This window comes from Pagrus pagrus (assembly GCF_965226575.1).
Source record: "Pagrus pagrus genome assembly, chromosome: 2".
NCBI lineage: Eukaryota > Metazoa > Chordata > Actinopteri > Spariformes > Sparidae > Pagrus > Pagrus pagrus.
This window is the reverse complement of record NC_140186.1, coordinates 33,165,999-33,180,783: the sequence shown is the minus strand read 5'-3', so window position 1 is coordinate 33,180,783 and position 14,785 is coordinate 33,165,999. Positions and strand designations below refer to the sequence as shown.

The window sequence follows — 14,785 nt, the reverse complement described above, 5'->3', positions numbered from 1 at the left end:
TCAACAGCATTTTTGACAGGCTACGGTAAGCTTTATTTAAAAAGAAATGGGAGTTTGTTCTCATATGTCCTTTCACTGTCACGCGTAAGAAAGTGATACTTGTGCAATAAAAGAAATAACAATAGGCGTGCATACGGGCCTAGCTACAGTATCACCTCACACGTAGAGGTAGCTCCAGCTCAGTCAGGACCTGCACGCCTCTGAACGTGCAGCTTTTTGACAATGTCATATGTGTAAAACACACACGCCTGATGAGCGTTTCATCATGCCTCATGAACTGTGTGAAGCTGCCATCTAGTGTAAATCAACAATAAACAGCACAACAAAAGAAGCCAATGACAGGCTGGCTTTGCTTTCCACCTCCGCTGTCTATCATAAACACAGCCAGTACAACTGATGAGGGTTATTCACTCCAATGGAAAAATCCAAGGAAGTGTAATTCCAGAAGAAGTAAGTGTTTCTCGATTGTGTCCTGTTGATTAGTGACCAAGCCTTGGTGGAACTCTCAGTTAAAATAATGAGTGATTAAACAGAGTTGTGGTGGCGCCTTCTAATAAATCATTTGTCCTGTAACAATACTGAAAGACACGTGTCCTTTCTACTTTTAATTGTCAACACATCTTCAGAAATACATCTTTAACATTCATACCTAGTTTATATTGAACAAGTAGAATTTCCAGCATTGGATTAAGCTGTTTAATTAAGTTTTTCATGGTTGAAATTCAGTGGTGAAATGTAATAGATACATTTACTCAGGCACTGTACATGACTAGCTGTACAGTTAGTTACTTTGCATATACAAAATATATACACTGAAATATGTGATGCCCTGTTACCCAGCATAATGTAAAATGATTAAAATGAGCTTCCTCTCAAACAGCTAGAAAGTTAAAAATTTGCTGACATGTTGATTCATCAGTGTTAATAATATAATAATACAATATGTAACTAGAATGACACGAAGCGCATACCTCCACCAAGGCCCAACAGTATCCACTCATAGATACCAGCCACCTAAATATACCTGATTTTTTTCATCAAGATCCATGAATTATTCCCTGAAAAATTAACAAAAATGTTGAAAATGTCTTATCTTGCAATGTTAAAGACAGTGAGAAAACAATTTCTGGATCTATCCCTGTATCCGGCTCTGCACCAAAAGTTTAGTGGTCTATTCTCGGCTGAGACTCCTCAAGTTTCATGGAAATCTATTCAGTAGTGTTAGTGTAATCCTGCTGACAAACCAACCAACCAACGGACACAGGTGAAAACCTTACGTCCTTGGCTAAGGTAATAATATACCACAACAATGGACATTTTGCTGTATTACTGTACTTAAGTACCATTTTTGGGTACTTGCACTTTCCTTTAGATTAAAAAAAGCCTTTTTTAGGTAACGGTTTACCTTATCACTTTTGTCATGTGTATGATTTGTTATCAGTTCCGCCATAGAGATGTTTCTCCTCTAAACCTCTCAAATGCAAACCAAAGATGCAAATTATCCATTATTTCAGAAAAACATACAAAACATGAATACAAATTAGCGACATTTTTCTTCTTTCCTAATTACCTCATGACCCATCGGATCACTTGAGGGTTTGGAGGCACAGGACTAAACTTACTGTACCGACTATCGAATAGTCGCCAACTATTTTGATGATCAATAATCAATTTGAATAATTTTTTAAGGAAAAAAGGTAAACATCTGGTGGTGGAGGTTTTTTACATAGTTATTTTAGTAGTTTTAACCCTTCATCAGTCCAACTTACCTTAAAGGTCCAATTTGTAAGACAGATTGTTAAGTCCTTTACTACAGATGTAGTGGCAGATCAACAACACAACTGCAAACTAAAATAAATATAAAAACAATACTAAATTACCGTCTTTTAAGCTGTTGGCAGCAGGTAAAGAGAAATGAGGAAAATAATTTTATGAAAACTTTCCGTGGGTGCAGATAATGTGCAGATGACACATCACTTGTCATTTGACTGCAATGAACCCTCCTATACATAGTAATTTCTGGTGCATTTGATTTCCCTTTCTCCATGAGGATGGGAGCAGTCTCTAGAAACCTATGATTTAGCTCATGCACAATTACCCTTTAAACATTCAGACCGTGACAGTTTGACTCCACTTTTAAATTCCCAGGAGGCAGAAACCTGGAGAAGGCACTTGGAAACAATTCTAGTTAATTATTCCCTATATTTCTTTGCTCTGCGTTTGATAAGTCAAGAAATCTTGGAAATGATTGGTATAACCCAAGATAAAGTGGTGTCAAGTGATTTTGGTGTTTTTTGTCTCTTTTATACGTAGTGGACAGATATTTGGAAGACATTTTTTAACCATTTAAGTTGGAGAACCATGTCCCAACCACCAAATGGCAGGCTCCCTCTTGACCACAACTCCAGTTGATTGTTATCTTTGCATCTCTTTGCCATTTTGACATATAGAATTGTAATTCATATGGTGGAGGGAAGAGGAGATGCACAAATATGACTGAAATGACTAATCGAGGCCATCCACATCAGAAAAGTGACCTGTGAAAGCAGCTTATTATGACCCATCTTTATGTTTCTTGTTAGGGGGTGACCTCTAGTGGTTGTACTCATTATTATGACAGCAAAGTAAGACAAAGTGGTACATAGAATGACAAGTCTGCATGCGGTAGAGGTTTGGAATGAAAGTTTGGGTCAAACAAGCACAGGACTTTTACCCAGGAGACTGCTTTACTTTGCTTTACTTTACCTATAGCATTAGAATTCACATTGTCCTGCAGACGAGAAACAAGCAATTTATTCTGATAAACATTGCATTTCTCTATTTTTTGCTTTCTGTTCCCACAAGATGCAAGCCTTGTCGCTCTCTGTGTCCACTCTCTATAGCTTCCTCCTCCTCCTCCTCTTCTTCCTCTCTTTTCATTCAGGCTCCCTTCTGATGGACCACGGGCCCCTGGGAACATCTACCTCTCCTGCCTCCTGCTGCCTCACATATTGAAGGATATGGATCGTCATACCCTGGGCTCCGCTGGATCATTGCTCTCCTCTGTTTTATTATCTCCATATATCTGTACTTCTGTAAAATCTGATGCCTCTTCACTCTGATCTTCTCTGTTTTACTGCTAATTATCTTGTGTGTCCTGCCCTCTTCCAGATCACAATGGTGGAGAGGAGGTTGTGTGGCTCGGGCACCACTTGGTGATACCTCTGTCTGCTCAGTTGTCTCCTGGATCCACACACCTTACATATATTATATAATTTGTATCAGATATTCTGTCCTGGGAGAGGGATCCCTCCTCTGTGGCTCTTCCTGAGGTTTCTTCTATCTTTTTTTTCCTCTGTTCAAAGGTTTTTTTTTTTTTCTCAATATGGAAAGTTTTTCCTCATTCGAACCGAGGGTCTAAGGACAGAGGGTGTTGTTCACTGTACAGATTTGTAATGCCCCCTGAGGCAATGTGATTGTGAATTTTGGGCTATATAAATAAAATCGATTAGATTTGATTTGCTTTTTTTGTATTTGCAGTGTGAAAGCAAAACCAGAGTTGATAAACTTACAAGGTTATGGACCACAAATTACAAAATCTGATGTTATATTACGATGCTATGTAGTAATGTCTGTATGTTCAGAACTGAAGTTACATGAGTAACTAAGTAGTTATTTTAAACCAAACTACAATGTCTTCCTAAACCTAACCCAGTAGTTTTCTTGCCTTAACCCAACCGTGACTGTCCAACAGTCATGTTATTTTGGGACTCACTGGCAAATGACCTATTCAGTAGTTTAGGTATGAGGATGCCAGGTAAAAACAAATACTTCTCACACTTCCCAGGGTGTTAGAAATACTTAAGATTTTATAAATATTTTTCTTTTTTCTATGACTGATATATCTGTCCAGATTCTGATTATTTCTTATTATTTTTATTAATATTATTTTTATGATTATCATTATATAATTTTCACCTGAATAGTTTAATTAAATAGCAATTGTTAATGTATTGTATAGAATAAAGGCCCAGTTTATCTAAATTAAGGCCCACTAGATTATGCCCTTTGGCACATAATGTCCACTGCAGTGGACAGATGTATTTTCAGTCACAGATAAAAGATCATAAAATCTCATTCAAGTTTCTGAGGATGAAAAGACTAATCATTCATACTGTTGATGGATGGTATCCACTGCAGTAACACTTTCAAAATAGCAATTATTGTTTAAGAGTAAAAAACAAACATTGAGAAAAAGAGATTACTTTGTGATTTAATAATTCATGCATGAAATAGACTTCTGTTCTCATTTGGAGATGTTACCCACAGAGATCTTAAATAAAACTAACTGTTTTTTATATCACAGTCCCATCACAACGGATCCAAGGCGATGCAGCTGAACCAGAGATATTGTCTTTTTTATTCTACTCATTCTTTTTTCCTTGTTAAAACCTGACACTTAAATTACCCACAATGCAGGTCAACAGCCAACAGTCTGGTCAGAGATTCAGGCGCGTCCTTCTAGCAGTGACTATTGTAGCCTCAAGCAGAGATGAGAAACGGGCTACAGAGGTCTGGAGGGCTCACTCCTCTCTAACATCACACCTTCAGATTTGTTTCATTTTCAAACTTGTAGTCTTCAGCCAGAAGCAACGCTCACTCAGGTGACATCATTTGAGGACATTTATTAGACTTCACAAAGCTCCCTCTGGGAACACTGAAGGCTTTATATATGCAGTAGTAGCCTACTACCAAGACATGCAAATAGAGTTTGATGTATAAATCAGTGAAGTTCCACTTCAATCTATCACATCCTGCAAAGCAAGACACAGAGCAAGTAGAAAATGATTGGTAGACGGTACATTTTCATAGATTGCTCTGCCTCATGTTTCAAGGCTCTTGGCTGTAAGCTTTGAACCATCATTTGCATAAGCCTGACCTCAGAACTGCAAGTTGCATACAGTAAATCAGACATGTACTGAATCAGACCTTCTGCTCATACCTCTGCATCGACACCACCTTTTACCTTGCCTTTATTGTCTTTGTACACACACAATTAAAGGGCGAGTCTACCAAAAGATTACAGTCTGGCCACTGGGTAGGGGATCCTGTTGATCATAAGAAACAATGTGTCATGCTCTCCACACCTGGTGTAAATTCAGGTTTCTTTTTTGAACATCTGAAGCGTCCTGTTGTCAGATGAGTCTGGTGTCGTGCAGCATATACTATTCACCTCTGGTCGTATGGCAGAAGGTTCTACCACAGGGCAATGATGGTACTGACCATCATTCGCACTGTTTGTTTTTTTGGCTGTGAGCAGTAGCTGCAGCAGCAGAGACAGTGGCTGTGAGGGTGGTAGGGAGAGGAAGGATGGAGGCTGAGCTGGTGGTGACAGCTGATGGGCCAGGGGGCATGGTGGTGTACTTATACACAGTCTGTTAAATGAAATAAATTAAATCAGCAAAATGACATTATTACAAGCAAAACAATGACACCACAGACATGTAATGATACAGCATATCAAAAAAGACTTGCCAGTTGTTCCTGTGGTGCTGCTGGGGGGATGTCTGGTGATCCAGAGTGAACAGTAGCTGCAGCAGCAGAGACAGTGGTTGTGATAGTGGTAGGGAGAGGATGGACGGAGGCAGAGCTGGTGGTAACAGCTGATGGGCCAGAGGACACCATGTTCAGAAGATCTAAAGCCTGGAAAAAAAAGAATACAACAGAAATAAAAAATTCACACAATAACACGACATACTGGTTTTGCAACCCATGGAACTGCACCAATAAGTCTCTGTTATCAGCAGATAATATCTATCCACATCCAGAACCTTACAGACTCTCTTGTGGACCCTGCAGCCTGTGAGTTGTTTGCCACAAACAAGACAGGAAATCCTGACTTTCCAGAGGTGGTATGGCATCCACAAGATAAGCTGGTGGGTGAAAAAGCGCTCTGGAGTGGGGGCCTGATGTTAAATAAGCACTGGCTTTGGTGGATCATACAACACTTTCAGGTCGGTATGCAATTGCTGCTGCTTCCAAAGAGCTGCTGAGATCCATTTTTGATCCTGAGGTGGTATGGTCAGACATCACTGGTTGCAGATGACACAGAAGCGATAGGTGCGGAGGAGGTACTGTACCAGAGGCTGCAGCAGTTCTTCATTCTTATCCAGTTTTCTGTAATTATTATAATTTTTGCAGAGATGATGACTTCTCATTCACAGGAGTTGAGGAGTTGGACAAGTAAAGTTGTAATCTGAAAGTTTCACTAAGCTGGAATGCTCTGGTGTGCAGTCATCATCAGAGTCAACGACTCTCTCATCATGGAAGCTCTAACATGCAAAACATCATATTATCATGAGTCCAATACAATATTCATGCTTATCTGTGAATCACTGAGACTAACAAATGAAAAATGTGTAGCAGGCCCACCACTAATTTTGTTGTTTTCACTTTGATGAAAACGATGCACCAATACACTCTCCTCCTCACCGCTCGCGAGGACTTGTCACTCCATCGGCAACATTGGGCAGTCGTCACACTGCACTTTCACGCTTTTGGGGAGTGGCTTTGGAGAGAGGCCTGAGTGGAGTGAGTGGGATTTTTTGGCTGGATACTTTCAAACTATAGCATGGACTTGATGGTTTTTCCATCTGACCAACCCTCGCTTTAATTAATAAATTACTCACAGCTCTAGCAGCAGCTGATGACATAGAGGAAGTTGAGGTGGCTGCGAACACAGGAGAGGGAGGAGAGACAGAGCAGAGATAGTCTGAATATACATCCTGGGACTGTGAGCAGGTGATGGTGTCCTTGCCATGGCACTTGTAATGGTGTTAGAGGAGGAGTCAGAAGTGCTACTGGCGGACTGAGAAAACATTAAAAAAAAATCATAATTTGGCATAACAGACTATGCCATTTCAACATATCATTACGGAATGAAATGCATAAAAACAGTAACAAAGCATATGAACAATCAAATTCAAGTTCTCTCATTCTCCTTACATTACCTTGCTTACATGCTTCCCAGCCAAACTTAAGTTTGGCCTCATACAGTACGGGAGTATAAAAGAACATCCAGAAAGCTGGCTCATTACAGGAACCACCTGTGTTTTGACTTGAGAGCTTACGACTGGGTTCCATCATGAAAGGACACAGGGCCACAAGGATCATTCAAGGGCTCAAAACCAGCTATTCAATGAAAGAGTGCGACAGATTAATTTCACCATCAATGCACTCACTACTAAGACTGACCATACATTTGAGGAACCAACATCACTGCTACCAAACAAAGTCCTGGAAAATGTCTCCAAGTTTGTTGAGAAGGCACAAGCATTACAAACATTATAGGCATGTCAAAGCAACTGGCATAGAACAGAAGCTCTCACCTGGAGAGATAAGGACATCAACAACACAGCACATCCAGACATACAAGAGAAGTGGGTGAAAAACTTGTCCAACAGAGAGCCTACCCAACTGGAGAAGGATGTCCTTGCCAAAGGATTTGAACTCCACAGTAACTCCAGAACAGATACCAGTAGTAGATCTCATCAGAGCAACAGAGTCAGCCATCAGAAAAAAACAAGTTGGCAGACACAGAAGCACAATAGCTACGGTTGAAGGTATCAGCCGCACTTGCAAATGCCAAAGCACCCCCCTCCAACCTCACTACTGAGGAAAAGAAGGCCCTGGCATCACTCAAAAGAGACCAGATCATCACCATCTTGCCGGCAGACAAAGGGAGATGCACTGTAATGCTAAACACAGCGGACTACCGCACCAAAGTCACTGATCTGCTCAGTGACACTCACACCAACGATACACTGAGGTGAGATCCTACCAGTAGCTACAAAAAGAAGGTTATAGAATATCCGCAAAAACTGGAAAAGTACAAAGTCATCGGCAGACCACTGTATTACCGACTGTACGCTGGGGAAGCCATCCCATGCATCTATGGACCCCTCCTAAGATACACAAGGAAGGAGCACCACTCAGACCCATCAGCAGCAGCATCAACTCAGTTACCTATAACATATCCAATAAGATACTAAGATAGATCCAATAATAACAGTATCCTAGCCCCTTTGTTCAGTAACACTCAACACTACATCAAAAACTCACAGGATTTCTCCATCAAGGACACTTGATGGACTCAGATAAAATAATGGTTTCTTATGATGTCACCGCACTTTTTACATGCATTCCCACTCAAGAAGCGGGAAAGATGGTGAAGAAACGTCTGCTACAGGACAGTACTCTGTTGAGCAGAACCAACTTCAACCCAGACCACATTAGTGCCTTACATCGGTTTGATGACCACCTACTTCCAGTACAGTGAAGGTTTCTACAGACAGAAGCACGGCTGTGCCATGGGCTCACCGGTGTCCCCAATCATTGCCAACCTCTACATGGAGGAAGTTGAGAGTAGAGCCTTGATTACCTTCACAGGAACTGCTCCTAGCCATTGGTTCAGGTATGTGGACAACACCTGGGTCAAAATCAGAACAAGGAAAGTGGAAGTGTTCACTGCACATATAAATGCTGTGGACAATAACATCAAGTTCACATGGGAAGATGTCAGAGGAGACAGTCTGCCCTTCTTGGACTGTGCAATACACACTGAAGAAGATAGAAGCCTCAACATTGAGGTGTAAAGAAAACCTACACACACAGATCAATACTTGCTGTTTGACTCTCATCACCCACTGGAGCACAAGCTGGGGGGTCATCAGAACCATAAACCATCTGGCTGACACCATGCCACAAAGACAGAGGGGAAGGAGAAGGAACCGAAGCACATCAGGGGAGCACTGAAAACTTACCCTACCCAAACTGGACCTTTGTCAAAACCTCTAAAAGATTCAGAGCAGACAGAGAGGAGGAGACGAGAAAAATTAACATCATCACTCCTTATGCCTACCAACTCACTGAGGCAGAAACTTGTCCATCCTAAGGACAAATCACCCAGGCATAAACAGAGTTATGTAGTTTATGCTGTTCAATGTAGCCAGGACTGCACAGATTTGTATACTGGGGAGACAAAACAACCTCTCCATAAACGAATGGCACAACACAGGGGGACCAACTCCTCAGGTCAAGACTCTGCTGTCCACTTACAACCCACATGAAGGCCAGTTGACTCCACAAGGAGTAAGGACACTCCTGTACATAGTTTAAAAACCTGCAACTCCCCTCCAGTTAGTTAGAGCTGAAGAAGCCTCTTGGATGAGAGGTGAAACATCTTCAAGAAAAACGGAAACAAGTCAGCACCTTGAGATCCGCCTACATGTGACTTTGTAAACTGACAAAAAGAAAAAAGAAACCTTAAATGTAGCTTTGTAAATTTTATCTATGAAGATAAAAAGTACTAATGATAGCATTATTAGCATGATTAAATCCTCATTACTTACCAATGCCAAAGACTGGATGGGTTTGTAAGGGGTCACTGGCACTGTCTGTCCAGGTGTCACTGTCAGGTGTTACATCTGGTGAGGTAGAAGCTGATGCAGATGAGGGTCCTGGTTGTGGTGTCACTGAGGATGGGACCTGGCTAGAAGGTTACTTGTTCACAGAGAAGAAACTGAAATGTAATAATACAGAATACAACACTAACTAGATGATTTTATACAAGACTTCTGATTTCTTCTTCGCATGGAAACCACAATGACATGTCTGTGTCCGTCCAAACAGAGACATTTGTCCTCTGTGCTGCTATGGGCATTTCTCAATCTGCAATGTTATTTGACAGTGAATATTAACAATGTGTGTGTTTATTCAATTGCTAAAAATAATGTAAGGCTACAAAAACCTTGTGTCATCAGGTGCAACAGCAGTAACGATATATTTAAATCTAATTCATATTCTGTGTTAAAACTGCAATAAAATATGCTCTAACGTTATACTGTACTGTTAGTAGAATGAAGGCTCCTCAGTGACAGTATGATTATGCATTTGTAACCAATTTAGCAATGACAAAAATGAATTACAGTAAAATAACTTAGATTAGTAATAATACATAGGCTAGAATCAGAAGAACCCAAATTCGTAGGGAGCCATGTAAATGAACACCAATAATGAGTCAACACAGGGATAACTGTTGAGTAGCCACTCTTATATTGTTACAGTGAACAGGGATGGAAATTAACTTTTTTGTCCACCTGCCACTGTGGCTGGTAAATTCTAAAATCTACCAGCCAATCAACTTTTTTACCAGCCACTTTTATATTTAAGCCTTGATGTGTACAGTACAATGCCTAGAAACATATTTTTCTTGTACAAGACATGCACATAGTATTTCCCAATCAGTACTTGTTACCAGAGTTGATTATTCAGTAATTATGTGATACCAATGAATGATTACAGGGGTAAAACTATCCAAGGGTCATCTACTAGGTCGTGAAAGAACAGGAAATGAAGTCTGAATAGACAAAGTGGTTCAAAATGAAGGTTAGATGGTTAGAAATCTATATCAATATCTCTCTGCAACTACAGGAATTTACAGTGAGCCTACTTCAACTTATTTAAATGTTCAACTGCACTGGACCCACACAAAGGAAGTGGAAATTGCATCATTAGGTGATTAGAAGGTTAGTAATATATAGCAATATAACTGCATATGAAAAACAATACAAAAGGATCTACCATGTTAAATCAGGTTTTATTTAACATTTAACTTATTTTCATTAAATGTATATATTCGGAATTGAGGAAAATATCAACACTTATAGATAAAATATAACACTTATAACACTTATAACAAAAAGCAGAGAGATCAAAAAGCCAACATGTGGCGGAAAGTAGGTAATTTGGGGCAAAAATGATCAAAGTAACCAATTGGACATGCAAGCAACAACAGAACTGATTGACAATGTGCTTGACAACTGTTCGATTTTTGAGTGTCCGATGCATGTTGACGACAAACCGAGCAGTACATCAGTTGACTTTCCTCCTCGTACACAAGCCAATACCGGTGTTGTATCGAGCTCTGTTTCCTCATTGAGATTTGTTTCCCCAAATCCCGCCCCCGTCCGAAATGGCCCAAAGGCAAAAGGAGGCGCGCGTTCACAAAAAGCTCGCCCCGAAGCTGTTGTGCTCGTACCACAGAGGCACTGTGGAGAGAGCTAAGGCTCAAACCTGACTTTTTTTTTGCAAGTTTTATCTGAAGATGTTGTATTGTAGAAGTGAAATCCAAATTTCACGACTGTCTAGTTATATTTTTAAACTGGGACAACAGCACATATGTTTGTGTTTTTATGTCTTTATTAACACAACCAACTACTGTTATTTCTATCAATAAAACATTTTATATTTGTGAGAGACTTTTCATTTTGAATATTATGGACTTTGGAAGAAAGTGTGCTCATTCATTTATAGGCTAAATATAAATCTCTATTTTATCATATTTGTCTTAAATCCAGCTCCATTATAGCAGGTAAAGCACATCCTGACAGCTTGGAATATTACTGTCAGATATGTGTTCAGAGGGGGAACTGTTCTGTTCCCTTCTGAACAGATACTGTTCAGAGGGGGAACAGTATCTGACAGTAATATTCCAAGCTGTCAGGATGCATTCCCCCTGTTGTAAATGGTCAAATTTAATGATATCAGCCTGAAAATCACAGGACTTATCTGTTGTGGGGAAAGAAGTCAGGAGTATGAATTTGAAAGATGTGTGAGCCTCCTTTCATATTGAACAGAGGGGGAACAGTATCTGACAGTAGTATTCCAAGCTGTCAGGATGTGCTTTACCTGCTATAATGGAGCTGGATTTAAGACAAATATGATACAATAGCGATTTATATTTAGCCTATAAATGAATGAGCACACTTTCTTCCAAAAGTCCATAATATTCAAAATGTAAAGTCTCTCACAAATATATTCTTTATTTATCTGCTGTTCTCCATTTTTCATTAAAACATCTCTTCTTGGCCTTTACCTCGCTTGGCTCCCCTTTCTCCTTTACACTCTCCTCAGCAGTTCTTTTAACTCCCGCGATGTAACGCCACATTTTAATTTACTTCAGTTCTTGTAAACTCCGACAAAAAAGTAGCTCCTGCTTACCTTTATTCGTGCGCAACAAAAAATAGTTCCAACTTAGAGTCGATGGTTGCCAAGCAACGGGGTAGCCGGCTCCATAGACATATATACGGCCGGCTCGGCTGACCGGAGCACCGAGTAATAATTAGTAGCAGTGAAGAGTCCAAGTGAAGGCTTGCTAGTGAAGTCCAACGGACACTTTGGTCCAATCAGAAACATATCATTTGACCGGATCTAACTCTATGGTTGTGGAAAGCGCACTGTTATGCCTTAACCAAGATATCGATCATTAAGATAATTTGGATCAGATCTGACTGGAATGAACCCACCACAGTGACTGGTAAACTGATTCAATTCACCCGCCAGCACACAAATTCACCCGCATTTGGCGGGTGCTAATTTCCATCCCTGACAGTGAATAAAGAAAAATAGCCAATTTATACAAAAAATATACACAAATGACCCAAACGAATAGAAACAAAAAGTGTGCACACAAAAATGAAATAAGATTGTCCGTTGGGGCCCTTATGAACTGGGAATTGTTTCAGGGAATTGCAGGGAATTTCAGGGAAGTGTGATGTGAATGTGTGTGTGTGTGAAGGGGTACGTGTGTATCTCCTTGTCTGTGTCTCTCCTTCAAAGTTCCTAGCTCGCCATCTGTCACAACCGGGATCTCGTCCTGGTCCTCGGATTTTCCCGTCCTCTCAAAAACCTGACCTATAAACAAGGTCATATTCATTAAACTCTATTCTCAGATGCATCATTAAAGGTTTAAATGTCAAAAATACAAAATATTGCATCAAACCTCAATCTTCAAAATCTTCAATCTTATCAAATCTCAAATCTTAGTTGTACAACATTCAGATATATCAAACATCAAATATGAGGACTAGACATTCAAGTACTCAGGTTTCATGTAAACAGCATTTCAACACTTATGGTAAGGAACCATTAACATTCAAAATATCAAATATAATAATCATATCAAAACCCAGGATAATATGTATAAGTAAAAGAACAGTATATAAATGGAGTATTGTTTTTAGAGGTATCAAAGAAGTGTGCTTCATTACTCCTACACTATAGGCCTTCTAGTGAGAGAGAAACTGCACTAAAAATGACCCTCTAATTTACTTCAACTCTCAGTTTTAAGTGAAATAAATCCTTCAATAATCTGTATTTACAACTGTGCTCTCATGTATCAATTTACCTTTCAAATTATGAAAACAAAACACTTCCTCTTAATCTATACACATCAGCATAAAATAACAATATACTCCATATTGTGCACCCTTATTCACCTCAATCCACTTTCAGAGACCAGAGACCACCACCACTTTCTTTAGCACACAGAACTACAACAGAAAACTGTGCATCAGAGCAGTTAAAGAGTTACATTTCTCACCGTTGCTCTGTGTTCAAAGCCAAGCACAGCGTTGTCGAAACTGGCAACAGCTCACCACATGGCAGGTAACTAGCCTGTGAGACACGGAGCTAGCATTAGCATGCGCGATGACGATGACTTTTAGCAAGCATATTCTTAATCCAATAAATGACTCGTCTTACCGACGTAACTCTTCTCCTTCGTTCGGTCACTCGGCTCCGGTCTTCCAGTAAGTGGGCTCGCTGGCTTTATCTTCCAGTTATCAGAGTTTAATTCGTGATTTTGCTCTTTTTTCTGTTGTTTTAGCAAGTAGCTGCCGCTCACTCCCGTTTCTGAGATCAGAATGCACCGAGGGAAAAAAACACGTCTGCACTTCACCTCCGAGGTGACAGGTTGAACGTGGTCTGCGTAACCTCTGATTGGCTGTTGAGGGTTAGGTCCCCCCCACGTGGGGTCAAGTGGGCTGAGGGGTGTATTCAGGTGCAATGGAATATTTAAACTTCGCCAATGTAAATAAATAAATTAAAGAAATGAATACTCTCTCTCCTCTTCTATTGGTCTCATTTAATGGTGTGGTTTTCCACCTGGGCTTCACATTGTTCTCCTGGAGTAGCAAAATATTTAGCTAAATTCAAAATTCTATGAGTGAAATCATCTTCACTCTTCACTTGAAAAGTGTGCTAATGGTGACTATAACATGGGAATGAGCGAAAGCTTATCAACAGACACACTGACAGTATGCAGTGACATCAGAGTGCTTCAGCCACAATTTATGACAATTTATGACCATATAATTGACACAAGAAGAATGAATCAATAGGAAAGAATAAATTCACATCAGACTTCAGAATGAACACTTAACCATAACCAAAAAAAAAATTAATTACTCTCTGTCTGGTTAACCCAATATCATGAGTTGCTTGAGTGCACTTATGTTTCTACTACCACCCTCAAAAAAAGAGACTGTCCCGGCTCCCGATGGAATGAAGAAGGTGAAAACAGCAGAATCTGATGAGTAGTGGAGACTGAAGACGGATGATGATGGCGAAGATCCAACAAGTCGTAAGAAAATGTTGATGGTGATGGGGATCAAAACGAGGAGGCAATGGAATGATGGTGACTTGAGCAGCACAGTTCTGTCTGTAGTACAGTCTCAAACAAACACCAGCCTGCACAAAATGTGCAGAATTTACTCAGTTACCCCTGTAACAGGTCACAAGTTTTCTCCTCAGAACCGCAATACACAATATTCCCACAAATTACACATATCTTAATAACTGTAATTTCAGACAGGACAGAAAATACATAAACATGGATTGTTTATGTCCATAGCTGCATTAACCAACCATTAGCATTTTGTCGTCTAAATGCACAGTATTTAACAAA

General features: G+C 40.0%; 1 long non-coding RNA gene across 4 annotated transcripts; it reads right to left on the bottom strand.

Annotated features, from left to right (window-relative positions):
* Nucleotides 1–4,234: 4,234 nt before the first annotated feature.
* Nucleotides 4,235–13,735, bottom strand: LOC311265330. 4 transcript variants are annotated; one of them, XR_014623571.1, is made up of 7 exons: nt 13,582–13,735; nt 13,421–13,494; nt 12,623–12,732; nt 9,390–9,559; nt 6,669–6,709; nt 5,515–5,682; nt 4,235–5,414 (listed from the first exon to the last, which is right to left on the bottom strand). It is a non-coding gene; the product is annotated as an uncharacterized lncRNA (long non-coding RNA). The 4 variants fall into 4 exon arrangements; XR_014623572.1 differs by lacking the exon at nt 6,669–6,709; XR_014623573.1 differs by lacking the exon at nt 12,623–12,732.
* Nucleotides 13,736–14,785: the final 1,050 nt, after the last annotated feature.